Raw genomic sequence first — 15,848 nt, forward strand, 5'->3', positions numbered from 1 at the left:
TGAGACCAGAAAACAAAGCAGGCAGTGCCATTAAGTGCAATTATGAAGTTTACTATGGTAACCTACACACAGGAAGGATCAGGCAGATGGGATGATCTGGAGGCGTTTGCAGTTGCACTTTGCACCATGGAAAGGGGTACGGGGGATCTAAAAGGGCCAAAGCTAAAAACAGAATCCAACTATCGAGTGAGAAGCATGACCACACCAGTGGGGATGGGGGATTTTTTCCCTCCCCGGGGATCTCATGACCAGTAACCATCTGTGTAAGCATAAGGCAGGCTTCCAGTTTTCATACCAGAAGACATGGGTAAACGTTGATGGGGAACATATCTGGCTTGAGTGAATTCCTTGTCAATTAAGCTAAAGCTCAGCCTCACAGAAAGAGGGGTAGGGGTTAGAACTGTGGATCTAAAATAGAGCTGACAAGATGGACTCAATGTGGTACAGCCACACACCAGCTATCCAGTTTTTTCCCTCTTCTTGGCTCCTTCCCTTCACCATATAGGAATGCTTCAATCTTCTCTGTCCAAAAAGTTATCAATATTTCATCATTTGCTAACATTGACTGAGCATTCACAATGTGGCAAGTGCCACCGTGAACAGTTTGCATATGTGCTCAATTGCTTCCGTGTGTCCGACTCTTTGCAACCCCATGGACTATAAACCACCAGGCTTCTCTGTCTATGGAATATTCCAGCCAAGAATATTGGAGTGGGTTGCCATTTCCTCCTCCAGGGGATCTTCCTGACTCAGGGATTGAACCCACATCTCCTGCATTTGGAGAAGGATTCTTTATCAATGGGCCACCTGGAAAGCCTGTAAGCAGTTTATATAGATCATTTTAATTAATTCTGACAATAAACTTTGATGTTCTTGATATTATATTCCCTATTTTAAAGACTAGGATACTGAAGTTGCTGCTGCTGCTGCTAAGTCACTTCAGTCATGTCAGACTCTGCAGTCCCATAGACAGCAGCCCACCAGGCTCCACTGACCCTGGGATTCTCCATGCAAGAGTACTGGAGTGAGTTGCCATTTCCCTCTCCAATGCAGGAAAGTGAAAAGTGAAAGTGAAGTCGCTCAGTCATGTCCAACTCTTAGCGACCCCATGGACCGCAGCCCACCAGGCTCCTCCATCCATGGGATTTTCCAGGCAAGAGTACTGGAGTGGGTTGCCATTGCTTTCTCTGAAACTGAGCTAATAGCACTGAAAAATTTACTCAAGGTCACTTGCTTTTCACTTCCTTATACATGCCCACTTTTCTAAAGAATAATCTAAATTTGATTCTTCTCTCTTATTCCCTTCCTCTCTCCCTTTGTGCATCTGTGTCATGTGTCCAGAAGCTTCACTGCTATACCAGTCACAATTTGAGCAGTTCCATGTCTGTCAGCACAGACAGGGAAACGCATACACTACAGACACACATACTTACACACCATTAACACTTATTCAATATATATTCGCTGAAATGTTGAAAAACTGAATTATATATAGTTCTCTTATAGCTCTCAAGAGAATATTTTTTTAAAAAATCACCAGTGCCCTTTTTCACTTTCTCAGCTACTATTATCACTTTTACAATTTTTCAAGCTCAAAGGACAAAACAACTACAGCACTGAGTAGGTTTTCTTGAGTTTGAAATGCACTCATGGCCTCAGTGTTTCCCTCTAGTCACCTAACCTAATCCCATGGCCCACAGGTTGGCACAGTTTCCACAGCTTTCAAGAAGACTCTTTTTTTCTTTTTTTTTTTTTTGGCTGCACTACTCAGCTTGTGCATCTTAGTTCCCTGATCAGGGATAGAACCCAGGCCATGGCAATGAAAGCACTGAGTCCTAACCACAGGACATGACTGGGTCCAGAAACGAAGGGCATTCAACAGCTGCAACTCCTTCCCCACCAGACAGGCCAGGCTGACACCAGGTCAACTGAGGAAGCAAACGTTTCTTTTATTGAAAAGTGTTTAATTGGACATTTTGAGAATCCAATGTCATGTATGCAGATGCAAATGTTTGAAGAGTTGTTTACAGTGGAGTTTGTGCCAGACAGGCTCCTATGCCAAGCCAGCACACAGCCTCCCATTATTCAGCTGGGCTCAGCTTCTAAAGATGTTTCAGGGCTCTCTGAGTCTTGTAAATTTCCACATCCAAAGGCTCATCTGTTTTTTCAAGGCAGAGTCATTTTTCCCCTCATGCGTAGACATCAGTCCTTCCCCTGCCAATCCCTGTTACTGCCTGCTCTGGTTCAAAAAAGGCTTTGGAGCTATTATTTAAGAGGCAATTACTCCATCTCTAGAAGTTTTAGTAGTTTTGAGAAGACTGACAAAGGATAAGTCGGACTCTTGATCCCTACTCGGAAACTGGATCTTAGCTGATGTAATTATTTCAAGAACTGTTTCTGTTATTCACTGACCCAGAAAAGCACAGCTTATTATTAGCTCAGCTAATAGATTTCCACCTTAACATATCCCCCCTAAAAGGAATCAGTTCTTGATTGGGAGGATAAACAAGGATATACAAGCGGATGCTGGGAAATCCATTCATCTGTAAGAATTGAACCATCCACACTCTGCCTTGAAAATGCAATGCAAAAAGAAAAATTTGCCATTATCACAAATTGTTACGATGCCTTCACTATATTCTCTTCCTATTATCAAACACCTTCTATAGGAAAAATTTTTACATGTTCAAAGTTCTAAGTGGGAAATACACACTAAGTGGGAAGAATATTGTTCTGGTACCATGTTAAGGATACCCAATTCCAGAGTAAAATCTGCCATTAGTTTTACATTGTAAAGCTAATAATTTTCTTATGACTTTTTATCCAGTGGAGAGCACTGGATAAAACAAACAAGCTTATCAAATTGTAAAGCAACAATAGTCCAGTTTTTTAAAACCCACTTAAAGAAAAAGAAATTAGTAGCATTTATTAATGAGTTCATTTATTCATACTACAGACAGTGACTGGTTACCTACTGTGCTCAGAGCAACTACAACTGTTTCAGATATACAGAAATAAAGAATAGGTCATCCTAGGCATAGGCCTTAGGAAGCTGGTGAAAGATGAAGGCAAATGACTAGGACACACACAAAAAACAGGAAACTGATTCTAAAGTATTAACAATAAAGTACAGTTGACCCTTGAACAACATGGATTTGAACAGTGTGTGCCCACTCACATCTGGATTTTTTTCAATAAATACCGCAGTACTGCAGGATCAAATGTTGGTTGAATCTGAGGACTACAGATAGGTGGGGCTAACTGTAAAGTTATTCTCAGATTTCTGACTGCTATGGGGTTCGTGCCCCTAATCCCCAAGTTGTTCAAGGGTCAACTGTAATAATAAAGTTGTGCAGGATTATCACAGGAGAGAACAAGGAAGTAATAACAGAGAAGATGGTATTTCAGCTCAGCCTTGCAGGATAGATGAATTTTCACAGCTGTATAGTAGGAAGGGTCTTTCTAGTTAAAGAACAACCGTGAGCAAAGATGTGAACATTTATAACATGTTCTCCAGAACTTACTTATTTTGAAAAGTCTGGGGTATAAAAAGCTGCAGTTTTATAAAGCACTAGGGGGAACCTGAAACATACACATGCCTACAACAAACGTATTCCCAGTCCCATTTCAGACAGAGCGGTTCAGAACCCACAGTTAGGTGGGACCCAGGAATCAGTATCTTTCAAATCTTCCCACGTCAAGATGTGCCCCCATGATGCAATCCAATATACACATATAGAGTAATACTCGGAGGGGTCTTACAGGTGTTATGGGCTGAACTGTGCCACACCCCGTTAATATGCTTAAGCCCTACAACCCAGTGCCTCAGAATGTGATGCTATTCGGAGATGGGGACTTTAAAGAGGTAATTAAGTTTAAATGAGGGCACTGGGGGAGGTGGGCCAATATAACCTGACTGAAGTGGAAATTTGGACATATAGAGACACCAAGGTGCACATGAACAGAAAAAAAAATGACCATATGAGGAAACAGCAAGAAGATGAACATCTGCAAGCCAAAGAGAGAAGTTTCAGAAGAAACCAAACCTGTTGACACGTTGATCTTGGATTTTCAACTTCTATAACTATGAGAAAATAAATTTCTACTGCTTAAGCTACACAGTCAGTGGTATTTTGTTATGACAGGCCTAGAGAACTAATACAGTAAGTGAAGGCACTAGGAATGCACTGAGAAATACATTTTAATGCCAAATCTTTAAGAACCTTAAATGTCACATTAGGAGTTTCTACTTTATTTCACAGGTAATTTCTCAAAGTGTAGGTCTTCCGAGAAGGAAAATAATATGATCTGGCCTATGATCCAACTCTTGAAGCAGTGTGGATGATTTAAAGACTCTGCCCGTCCAAGGCAAGAAACAATAAAGGATATGACTAGAGCCATGATAGGAAAGGATTGCTGTTCTTGGTCAGTCGCTAAAGTCACATCCAAATCTTTGCAACTCCATGAACTGCACCACATCAGATTGCTCTGTCATCTACTATCTCCCAGAATTTGCTCAAATTCATGTCCACTGAGTTGATGATGCTATCTAACCATCTCATCTTCTGTTGCCCTCTTCTCCTCCTGCCCTCAATCTTTCCCAACATCAGTGTCTTTTCCAATGAGTCAGTTCTTAGCATCAGGTGGCCAAAGTATTGACACTTCAGCTTCAGCATCAGTCCTTCCAATGAATATTCAGGGTTGATTTCCTTTAGGATGGACTGGTTTATCTCCTTAAAGATAAGGGTCTCTCAAAAGTCTTCTCTGGGACCACAACTCAAAAGCATCAAGAAACTCTTTTCTTTTTGGTATTAGTTCCAGAAGGTATTGTAGGTCTTCACAGAAGCGGTCAACTCCAGCTTCTTCAGCATCAGTGACTGGGATATAGACTTGGATTACTGTGATACTGAATAGTTTGCCTTGGAAACAAACCGAGATTATTCTGTCATTTTTGAGGTTGCACCCAAGCACTGCCTTTCAGATACTTCTGTTGACTATGAGGGATACTCCATTTCTTCTAAGGGATTCTTGTCCACAGAGTGGATATAATGATCATCTGAATTAAATTTGCCTATTCTGTCCATTTTAGTTCACTGATTCCTTAGATGTCAATATTCAATCCTGCCATCTCCTGCTTGATCACATCCAATTTACCTTAATTAATGGACCTGGAATTAACATTCCAGGTTCCTATGCAATGTTGTTCTTTGGAGCATCGGGTTTTGCTTTCACTACCAGACACATCCACAGCTAACCATCATTTCTGCTTTGGCTCAGCCATTCATTCTTTCTGGAGCTATTAGTAATTGCCCTCTGCTCTTCCCCAGCAGCACACTGGACACCTTCTGACCTGGTGGGCTCATCTTCCAGTGTCATATCTTTTTGCCTTTTCATACTGTTCATGGGGTTCTCCAGGCAAGAATACTGGAGTAGGCTGTCATTTCCTTCTCCAGTGGACCACGTTTTGTCAGAACTCTTCACTATGACCCCATCTGTCCTGGGTAGCCCTGCATGGGATGGCACATAACTTCATTGAGTTAATCCCCTTTGCCCTTACAAGGCTGTGATCCATGAAGGGGATAGAAAGGACGGGGACAATTAAAAAACAGAACATTTCAGGTGCTATCAAAGGTAGACACACAGCATTTGGTGACTTTAAATCTGGGAGGATGAGGAATAGGGAAGAGTTAAGGTTAATCTCCCCAGGTTTTGAGCCTGTTTGTACCCTGTATTTCAGATACATCACAGAATCCTTTCTGGGTTTTCTATTTTGGTTAATGGCGTCTCAATCTATGAGAAAATCCAGAAAGCATTCTTTGGAATGAAACTGAGTTGAAAACCAAAGAACAGAAAGGGATCCAGTATAGAGATGGAATTCTCTTAAGAACAGAGGAGCTCATTACAGCTATAGGGTACTGAGAGCACTGTTTTCACTTCTTTCATTACTCCTGTCCTTATAGGAGGAAATAGAACTGAACAAACTGACAACCACTCCCCTTAGAACAGAGAAGTGAGGGTAAAAAGCAAACCACCATCCTGAAGTCTACAGAGATAGGCAAATCCAGAGAGTCACAGCCCAGCTCTGGCTTATCTGGAGCAGAAGCCACTGAACCCATAAAATGTAGGAATACCTGAATGGTAATTCTAACAAATTGCTGGAGACTGAATAACGGCTACCCTGGGAGTGAGGAACTCCTAAGGTCACAGTCTCAGGGAAGGAGGGGGAGTGATTTCCAACAATCCAGGGGTAAACGCAGGACGGCTATTACAAAAAGGCAAAAACAGAAGAGAAAGTACCAGTGAAAAAAATAATAATGACAGTAGCTAGTATTGACTGAGAAGGCCTCTCCTAAATGCTTACATTCCTTAACCCTATAACAAATCTATAGGACAACGCACTGGTTTTCTACTGCTGGCTGTAACAAAGACCCCAAAACTTGGTGGCTTAAACAAAACAAATGCTTATAGCTCTGTAGGTCAGAAATCCAACACTGGACTTACCAGCTAAAATCAATGTATTGGCAGGACTGCATTTCTTCTGGAGGCTCTAGGGAAGGATCTCTGCGTTTACCAGATCCTAGTGGCCATTAACATGCCACTTAATTAAAGGGTTATTTGCCTCTTGGAAGATTTAATCATAAAATTGTTTCATACTGTAGACTCTCCTATTACATTTTAAGTATTGTTTGAGTTTCCCAGATATTCTCTAGAGACTGCGTGACCATTTCTACTGCATGTAGCACAGCTGGTGGTAAGGAGCCTTTCCATCACTGCCTCTCTCCCTGATCTTGGTTTTCTTGACCCTCAAATATCATCTGCTTTATTCTTATTTTTACATGATGGACATGGTGGGAGTGGAAGGGACATACTGTAACACATCAAGGTTCCCAGGCAAGCAAGATTCCAAAACAATGGATAGAGCAATGGGCTGAAATTCAGAAGGCCTGGAGTGCTTGCCAGTTATAGGATCTGAGACAAACTACAGCCTCTTTCACATCAAGATTTTTAGTTTATAAAAGAAAGATAATAGTGCCTGGCTGCACATGCTTCTGAGGGTTCATGTAACAATCAAATGTAAAAATTCTTTCTAATATATAAGGTTCTATGCTAATTTATCCTTTTTTCCAAGCAAGTCTAATGCCATGACCCTAAGAGAATACTACATCAATCTAACTTTTTCTTTGTTAGCAATTCTCATAGAATTCATTAAATGTTCTGGAAATTCCTCCTAATTATTACCCTTCTCATTTTATCTTACTCTGTTTTTCTTCTCTTAGTTCAAAGTTTTCCAACACTTTATCTGCAAAATAAGAATAAACCCTCTGCACAGTACCTCTAAACAATCACCTGTTTGTCTCTCCCTAACAAGCTGAATTAAGAGATGCTTGCTCCTTGGAAGAAAAGCTATGACCAACCTAGAAAACATATTAAAAAGCAGACATTACTTTGCCAACAAAGGTCCATCTAGTCAAGGCAATGGTTTTTCTAGTAGTCATGTAAGGATGGAGAGTTGGACTATAAAGAAAGCTGAGCACCAAAGAATTGATGCCTTTGAACTGTGGTGTTGGAGAAGACTCTTGAAGAGTCCCTTGGACTGCAAAGAGATCCAACCAGTCCATCCTAAAGGAAATCAGTCCTGAATATTCATTGTAAGGATTGATGCTGAAGTTGAAACTCCAATACTTTGGCCACTTGGTGCAAAGAATGACTCCTTGGAAAAGACAAGAAATATTGAATGTGGGAGAAGAAGGGGACAACAGAGGATGAGATGGCTGGATGGCATCACCGACTCAATGGACATGAGTTTGAGCAAGCTCCGGGAGTTGGTGAAGGACAGGGAAGCCTGGTGTGCTGCAGTTTATGGGGTCACAAAGAGTCGGACAGGACTGAGTGACTGAACTGAACTGAACAAGTTGAACAGATGAGAAACCAAAGCTTGTGATATTCTTACCACTAAAGAAATACACTATTTGGAAGAGCCAGCTCAAATGTCATCTCTGTATTCCAAATCTGCCTATACCTGTGTCTTGAGCAATCTGTCCTCTCTGCTACACTCCAACCATTTGCTTATCATTGTTCGTTTCAACCACTCCCCTCTGTGTCACTCTAGTTTGGTTTTCTTGATAATTTTTAATAACCCCTGATTGTTTGAGTATCTTTTTTTTTTTCAGTAGAAGTTACAAAAGAATTAGAGTTCTAAGAAACTCACCTGAAATATAAACATCATTAGTAAAGTCTAATGTGTTTTTTCCTTCTTTTCACATGATTTATTGAATTGATTTGTCTATTTAGACTGCGGATCTGTCATAAAATTTGACCAGTCTTGGCTATATGATGTCACAGTACTATAGTCACTAGTCAAGGGTCTACATCAAGGATATTCCTACATGTTCTCACATCTGTGAGTTGTCTCTACTCACTGTCTTCCTCCCCAAACCTCTTCCTCATCTGATGTTTATTACCCTCATTAGTGGCATCTGCATCTACCTAAGTAAGCAATACCAAAACCTCAGAATTATCGTCAACCTTACTTCCCATATCCGGCTAGTCATTAAACCCTGCTCTGCCTATCTGCTGATAATCTCTCAAACCTATGCTAGTTTAGACCCTTATCCTATTTCCTTTGGACTATAGCACCAGCATCCTCATTTTCCTCTGGACTCCCAGCTTTCCATCTCTAGTTTCCCCAAAATATTATTGCGGGAGTTATTTTCTAGAGAAAGTCCAATTATAGCACTCCCCCTTTTAAAAATTAGCTTTAAAACTCTTAAATAAAATTTTCTAGGCTGTGATAAAGTTGAAATAACATGACATTCAAGGACCTTCTTTCTCTGGCCCCAGCCTTACAAGACCCACCCAATCCATGTCTCTCCCTGGCAGTGCTATGCTCACACTGCCTCCTTTTCTTTGCCCATCCTGTTCTCTGTGCTCAGAACACTTTTCTCCCTCCTTTTGGCCTTTAGGCTTCAAAATCCAGTTCAAAATTCACCTGCTCTGTGAAGTCTTCCTAAATTCTGACCAAACCTCTCTCCTGGGAGAATGAGTGGCCACTACTTCCACATCACCCTGTGCTGCAATTATTTGTGGATGGCTCACTTCCCTCCATAAACTTGGGATCTCATTCATCTTTATCTGGCACACAGTACGCACTCAATAAACGGTTACTGAAATTAACACACACAGAGTTATAAAATAATAACTAAAGAAAAATTCCACAGAAGCAAACCAGTCCTTCATCTTAGCTGCAATAAAGACACAGAGCCCAAAAATAAAGGAAAGGACTAATAATCTAATGTAGCAAACACATAAATGGGTTGTTTGTTTTAAAAAACCTAAGTGGTTTAGGGAGGGCAGGGGGAGAAGAAAGTACATTTTAAAGCTCTAGCTCCAGGGCAAGTAATAAAAATTGTTGCTTTAATGTTTTTTTCATAATATTGTGAGCAATGGGAAGGTCTATTCCATCACACCAGCCTTCAGGGCAGAAAGTTTCAGCCTCCTGAGCTAAATCAAACTGGCATCACTCTTAGTTTTTCAAGCAGCTGCAACTGGTCTCTGCCTTCTATGAAACTCGACTGACGAAGAAACAAAATAATTTACCACTTACTTTATGGGCCTCTCTTTTCCTCTTTTGCTCTTGTCAATTAATTATAAGAGTTTTAGAAACTCATCCTGCATTCCTGCCCCTAGATTACAGCAAGGTAGGCATTGTATTTTGCATTAGGAGTTGTCACTCTTATAAAGAAGGAAGTTGGGAGGTAGCAACTTATCAAGGATCGGAAAATTAGCCCAAGAAACAACACTGTACTCAGTTTGATGTCCATAGGTGCCACTCATCCATATATCTCTTGATGTGATTGATCCTTTTTATACTCCCTGGATTATTAAATATGAGCACATTTAACATTAAGATGTATGTGCACCTATGTAAAAATGTGAGTCTTCCAGAGTAGCAATGGAACTCAATAATTTTCAAAATGCTATACCAATTCTCTGTAATTCAGTCTCAATTATCCCCCTCCTGAGCTCCCATTCTAAATACCCTTATCCACAATGCCCGAGAGTTTAATATATATCCTGGAACACACACAGAGACCACATTCTCCAATGTTACACAGATTTTCCTAGCAGGGATTGTCTACATTTCTGGGAGAAACCCTGCCTCCATCTGTTTGTGTTTTGAATACCTGACCTTCCCATTTTCAAAGCACTGTTTCTATTTTTGGAAGGTGGAATAGGGATTACAAGGCATGCAGCACTTAAGTTTACAGCAAGGATGAAATGGGGCAAAACAAGTAAAAAGGTTAAATGTAACAGTGCTTGGTGAGTGGTCATTGGCCCATAAATATCATTTCTGTTACATTCCATGTCGGAATCATATGTGACCCAACAACTGGATCTTTGAGAACAGAGTCAAAAAAGTTGTGTTTTTTTTTTCACCAAGCACCACATCTGACTTCACTTCTCCCAAGAGACTTGAAAGAACAGAAGTAGGTAACGTTAATTTTATTTTACTTAACACATTTGGGACTTTGTGAAATGTAGCATGCAAGAAATATTTTAATATATATGTAAAATGACTTTTTAAGAGCCTTTTAAAGATCTCTAAGGTCCTTTCACTTCCAAAATGTTGTGATCTATGATAACTAATCTCAAATGCAGGCAAATTAATAGTGATGATTCCCTAGATATACTGAAAATATATGGCATTGTCAGGCTGAGTGCATTGAAAACAAGTTAGACCCAGGACGGGGGCCTGTGGCAATGCACACAACTGTTTTGCCCTCCTTTCTCCCCTCCTGCCCAGAGTCTATAATTCTCATCTTAAACTCCCAGGCCCTTCTGCAGCAGATGTGAAGAAGGTGAGGAATGAGTTGTAATTTGCAGATAAGACAGTGGGGCCAATATTCTACAGAATCCCAAGCAGAGCAGCTAAAGTGAGTTAAGCTTTCCTAAAATCATCTGCAATTTCACCTTTTACCTAATAAAAGAGAATCCTGGAAGTCTATCTCAGGAAGGGGTCCTACCGAACCTCCTGCATTTCAAAGATTAAGAAACAGACCTAAAGAGATAAAGGAACAAGTCTAAAGTCATCCAGGTTTTCTGAAACCCAGGCCTGGAAACCTGGAACTGAAGCAGTGACCAATTGAGTTAAAGCAGTCTTCACCTGTGTCACTTCCAAAGTATCTGCACACAGATAAATGTCTCTCTTTTCCTCTCTTAACTATAGGCAGCCTTCTTCAGTCACCCACAAACCAGCCAGCACCTGTCTTGGGAAAGCAAACAAGATCCTCCACAATCCTGAATTCAAAGAAATGTCTGGTTTTACAAATTACTAAAAGCAGAGTCACGTGGTACTGCCTTCAGATTCACTTATCTTTCATAAATACATTTAAAAATATTATAAAGTACACAATATGTAAAAAAAAAATTATAGTGACACTGATTCTGCAAAGTCAGAAAATAAAATAGAAGCAAAAAAAAAAAAAAAAACCCAGAAGAAGAAGCCTAGACGTACTTCACTTTAAGCAATGCATAAAGGAAAATCTACCTAAAATGGAAAATGAAGGGGTGCTCCTGCGGATTATTTTAATACAGCATAGAACTTTCAAACAGTCACAATCAGAATGACTGCGTTTATGAGTGCAACATCTATATAGCCCGTTTATGAGTGCAACATCTATATAGCCTTTGGAAAACTACCAGAAGATAAAGATTTGTCAGCCTCTGTCTCCACTGCCTCCACGTTGTGTGTATTTATATCCATTCATGTATTCCTTCATTCAGATCTATTTCAAGCATATTCATTCACTGACGTTAATTCACCAGTTCTCCATAGGAACTCACTTTTTTGCTCAATTCCTCACTGAGTACTACTGAAAGAAAAAGAAAGTGAAGTCGCTCAGTCGTGTCCCATTCTTTGGGACCCCATGGACTGTAGCCTACCAGGCTCCTCCATCATGGGATTTCCCAGGCAAGAGTACTGGAGTGGGTTGCCATTTCCTTCTCTGGGGGACCTTCCCAACCCAGGAATCGAACCTGGGTCTCCCACATTGCAGGCAGACGCTTTACCGTCTGCACCACACTGAGGACCTGACAAGTCCAACAGGGGCTCTGTCCCGTGGAACTTAAGAGCCGGCGTGGAGCCTAGAATTGCACACCAAAAATGAAAGTACAAAATAAAAGGTGAAAAGAACCACAAAGGAGCTCCCGATAAAAGGGAGAATTAGGAATTGCTTCCAGATGCAGGCAAGGCAAGCAGCTCGGCAGCTTGGGGCCGGAGCACTCCCTCCCGCGTCCCAGGACGAGAGGAAAAAGGAGCCATGATGCCTGGCTCCCGCCCTCTGCGCCCAGCATCCTCCTCCATCCCGGCGCCCTCATTCGATTTCCTCATGTCTGGGCCTTTGCTGCGGAAGCCACAGGCCAGACCGGTCTCCCGGCGGCTTCCCCACCCCGTATGTCAGTCGCTCCCACGAAAGAGCTACTCGGAAAGTTCCCCTCACTCTGGGGTCGGCCACCCGCCTCGGCTCGCCTTCCCGGGGAAGCCAGCTCAGCCGTTGGCTGACTGGGGCGGGCGGGCGGCGCACGCACCTGGTCGGCCGCTGGAGCTATGGCGGCGCCGGCGGCGGCGGCGGGGGTGGCCGTGCCCAGGGCCAGGTTCAGAGCCCAGCCTTCAAGTGGCGGCGGCCACACCCGCGACGCGGCCCACCCCCCACCTGGTCCTGGCAGCTGCCGGGGTTTCTGCGGCGAGAAGGCGGGGCGCAGCGGCCGGGGACACCGGGCGCCTGCAGGCGGGCGGGGGGCCAAGCGCCGCCTCCACGACGCCCGACCACGGCCTCGCTGCGACTCAAGCGACCTGAGGGCCGCGGGCTACCGGCTGTCCCCTCACCTTCTGGATCTGGCTCCACAGTGTCCTGGGCCCCCGCAGTCTGGCGTCTCTATTTGGAGTCCTTCGGCCAGAACGTCGCTCTCAGGCCTCGCGGGTGCCCACGGCCTTGAACCTCGGAGCCACGAGGGGGTTTCAAGAGCGCAAGTGACCAAAGGGCCTACCTGAGATGTGACTTCAGGTGGCCAAAGGGCTCACCTGAGGTGTCGTATGCTTGCAGGAGTGGCCGGGCGGGTAGCGAAGAAAGGGGTTGAGGAGCTGAAAGGAAAAGGTTGAAGTTTTGGCTGTCTCAGCACCTGGATGAGGGCAGAGTCTGGAAACCCTGGGATAGGTGGGCTGTCCAACGCCTCCCACGGCTACCGGGTGATTAGAGAGTTATTGTCCCATCCTACCCCGCAGGGTTGTTGGAGAGCCGAGGGTGAAGAAGATGGACGAGAAGACCCCAGCTGGGAGAGATGCGGCAGAGTCCTGCCTCTTCGGTTGATGCGTTAATTATATGAGGGTGCTGGAGAAAGCAGATTCATCTGACTACCTGGCGTAGCTTTTTGTATCAAGGAGCCATTCGCATCACTGGTCACACAATGTGTGCTCACGTATTTTCAACCTTTTCTGTTTTGATAAATTTGAATTCCTTTGTATAACCACACTCTTGTCAAATAAAAACAGTTATATTTGTGAGACACGGAGCAATTCAGGTCTCCTCTTTAACAACAAGAAAAACACATGCTCCCTGGGAACTTTAAAAAGTACAAAATTTGCAGTGTCCATTTACCTCGCTACACTTAACCCTCGGTTAACAATCTGTCTAAACTTTTAGTAACCCCGTTGCCCGTTGAATAAAGTGTGAACTCAGACATTCAAAATAGTTCCTCAAAGGTGACCCTGGCCCACCAGGATCATCTCTATGTTGCTATCTCCAGCTCTGCAGTATTACTTTTTCTCAAATTATCTGAGGTAAAGATAGTTTATTATTTATTTATTTATTATTTCCAATAAGTCATGCACTGTCACTTTTGTAAGATACAATTTAAGACTTGCTGCTGCTGCTGCTGCTGCTGCTGCTGCTGCTGCTGCTGCTGCTGCTAAGTCGCTTCAGTCGTGTCCGACTCTGTGCAACCCCATAGACGGCAGCCCACCAGGCTCCCCTGTCCCCAGGATTCTCCAGGCAAGAACACTGGAGTGGGTTGCCATTGCCTTCCCCAATGCATGAAAGTGAAAAGTGAAAGTAACATCTCTCAGTGGTGTCTGACTCTTAGCAACCCCATGGACTGCAGCCCACCAGGCTCCTCCATCCATGGGATTTTCCAGGCAAGAGTACTGGAGTGGGGTGCCATTGCCTTCTCCGTAAAACTTGCTAGAAAAGTGAAAAAAAAGAAAAAAAAAAAACATAAAAACTCCAAGTCTCAATTTTCATTACGGATATTTTCAATTCAGTTCGGTTCAGTTGCTCAGTTGTGTCCAACTCTTTGTGACCCCACGAACTGCAGCATGCCAGGCCTCCCTGTCCATCACCAACTCCCAGAGTCCACCCAAACCCATGTCCATTGAGTTGATGATCCCATCCAACCATCTCATCCTCTGTCATCCCCTTCTCCTCCTGCCCCCAATCTTTCCCAGCATCAGGGTCTTTTCCAGTGAGTCAGCTCTTCACATCAGGTGGCCAAAGTATTGGAGTTTGAGCTTCAACGTCTGTCCTTCCAATGAACACCCAGGACTGATCTCCTTTAGGATGGACTGGTTGGATCTCTTTGCAGTCCAAGGGACTCTCAAGAGTCTTCTCCAACACCACAGTTCAAAAGCATTAATTCTTCTGCGCTCTGCTTTCTTTACAGTCCAACTCTCACATCCACACATGACCACTGGAAGAACCATAGCCTTGACTAGACGGACCTTTGTTGGCAAAGTAAAGTCTCTGCTTTTCAATATGCTGTTCAGGTTGGTCATAACTTTCCTTCCAAGGAGTGAGCGTCTTTTAATTTCATGGCTGCAATCACCATCTGCAGTGATTTTGGATCCTAGAAAAAGTCAGCCACTGTTTTCCACTGTTTCCCCATCTATTTGCCATGAAGTGATGGGATCGGATGCAGGTATACAAATATAAAATTACTGTCAATTTATTTTTGTATTCTTTTAATTTCTAAGTGTTTGCTCTCAATTTCTATATTTATCTCATCATGGACCAGTAAAAACTGTTCATAGATTGGCCCTGATGACCATATTTTAAAGTGCCCTTTGACTTGCTATTCTTCAGATGTGTCACATGCTTTCTGACTTTGAGACCTTTTATTCCTTTAGTGCCAATCGAAGTTCTTCTCACTCAAATTTCAACTCATAATATAATAATAATAATAGCTTCACATTTATTGGATACTTTATGCTAAGACTTTAATGCATTAACTGTGACTTTAATGCATAAACTGTAACTTTAATGCATTAACTCTATGAGTTATTATTGTTATTATTATTATTCCCACTTTACAGATGAGGACATTAAGAATTAGAGACGTCAAAATCACAAACTAGTGAGATGCAGAGTTCGCACTATGACCTGTTCAGGCCTATGCCGTCAACCTTAATGGGAGCCCTCCTCCATAAAGCCTCTGCATTTGCTTTGGAGTTGAAGTTAATCACATCTTAGTTCCTCTACCACAACATTTCTCCCCTCGTTGTTGTTTGGGGAGGGGGGTGTTTTTATTGTTGTTGTGTATAGGCAGCCTGCAGGATCTTAGTTCCTTGGCCCCACTATTAGAGCACTAGCTGTGGGACCACCAGGAATTTCAACCCCCACCGTTGCACCCCCATCCCCCTCATTGGTTTTTATTGATGTCTGGCTTTAAGCTTTAAGCACTGCATCCAAGTCAGTGACATTTGTGAATCTCCACCCCTCTTAGTGCTGCTCTCTCCAACTGGAACATCCTTTATGCTCTTGACTCTGCTCCTAATAACTGGAAACCAAGTTCATCTT

General features: G+C 42.8%; 1 protein-coding gene across 9 annotated transcripts in view; it reads right to left on the reverse strand.

Moving 5' to 3' along the window:
- The window catches only part of CPQ (carboxypeptidase Q), a 575,285-nt gene extending 561,880 nt beyond the window's left edge, over positions 1 to 13,405 (reverse strand). For 4 of the 9 annotated variants that reach the window (XM_012184096.4, XM_060393492.1, XM_042254451.1 and 1 more), the window contains exon 1: positions 12,887 to 13,405. The gene's annotated coding sequence lies outside the window, so the exon portion shown is untranslated. Of the gene's footprint in view, positions 1 to 12,588; positions 12,743 to 12,886 lie in introns of those variants that run through there. The other 5 variants (XM_027973199.3, XM_060393493.1, XM_042254453.2 and 2 more) reach the window with 2 other exon arrangements.
- Positions 13,406 to 15,848: the final 2,443 nt, after the last annotated feature.

Source organism: Ovis aries, chromosome 9 (assembly GCF_016772045.2).
Source record: "Ovis aries strain OAR_USU_Benz2616 breed Rambouillet chromosome 9, ARS-UI_Ramb_v3.0, whole genome shotgun sequence".
Classification (NCBI taxonomy): domain Eukaryota; kingdom Metazoa; phylum Chordata; class Mammalia; order Artiodactyla; family Bovidae; genus Ovis; species Ovis aries.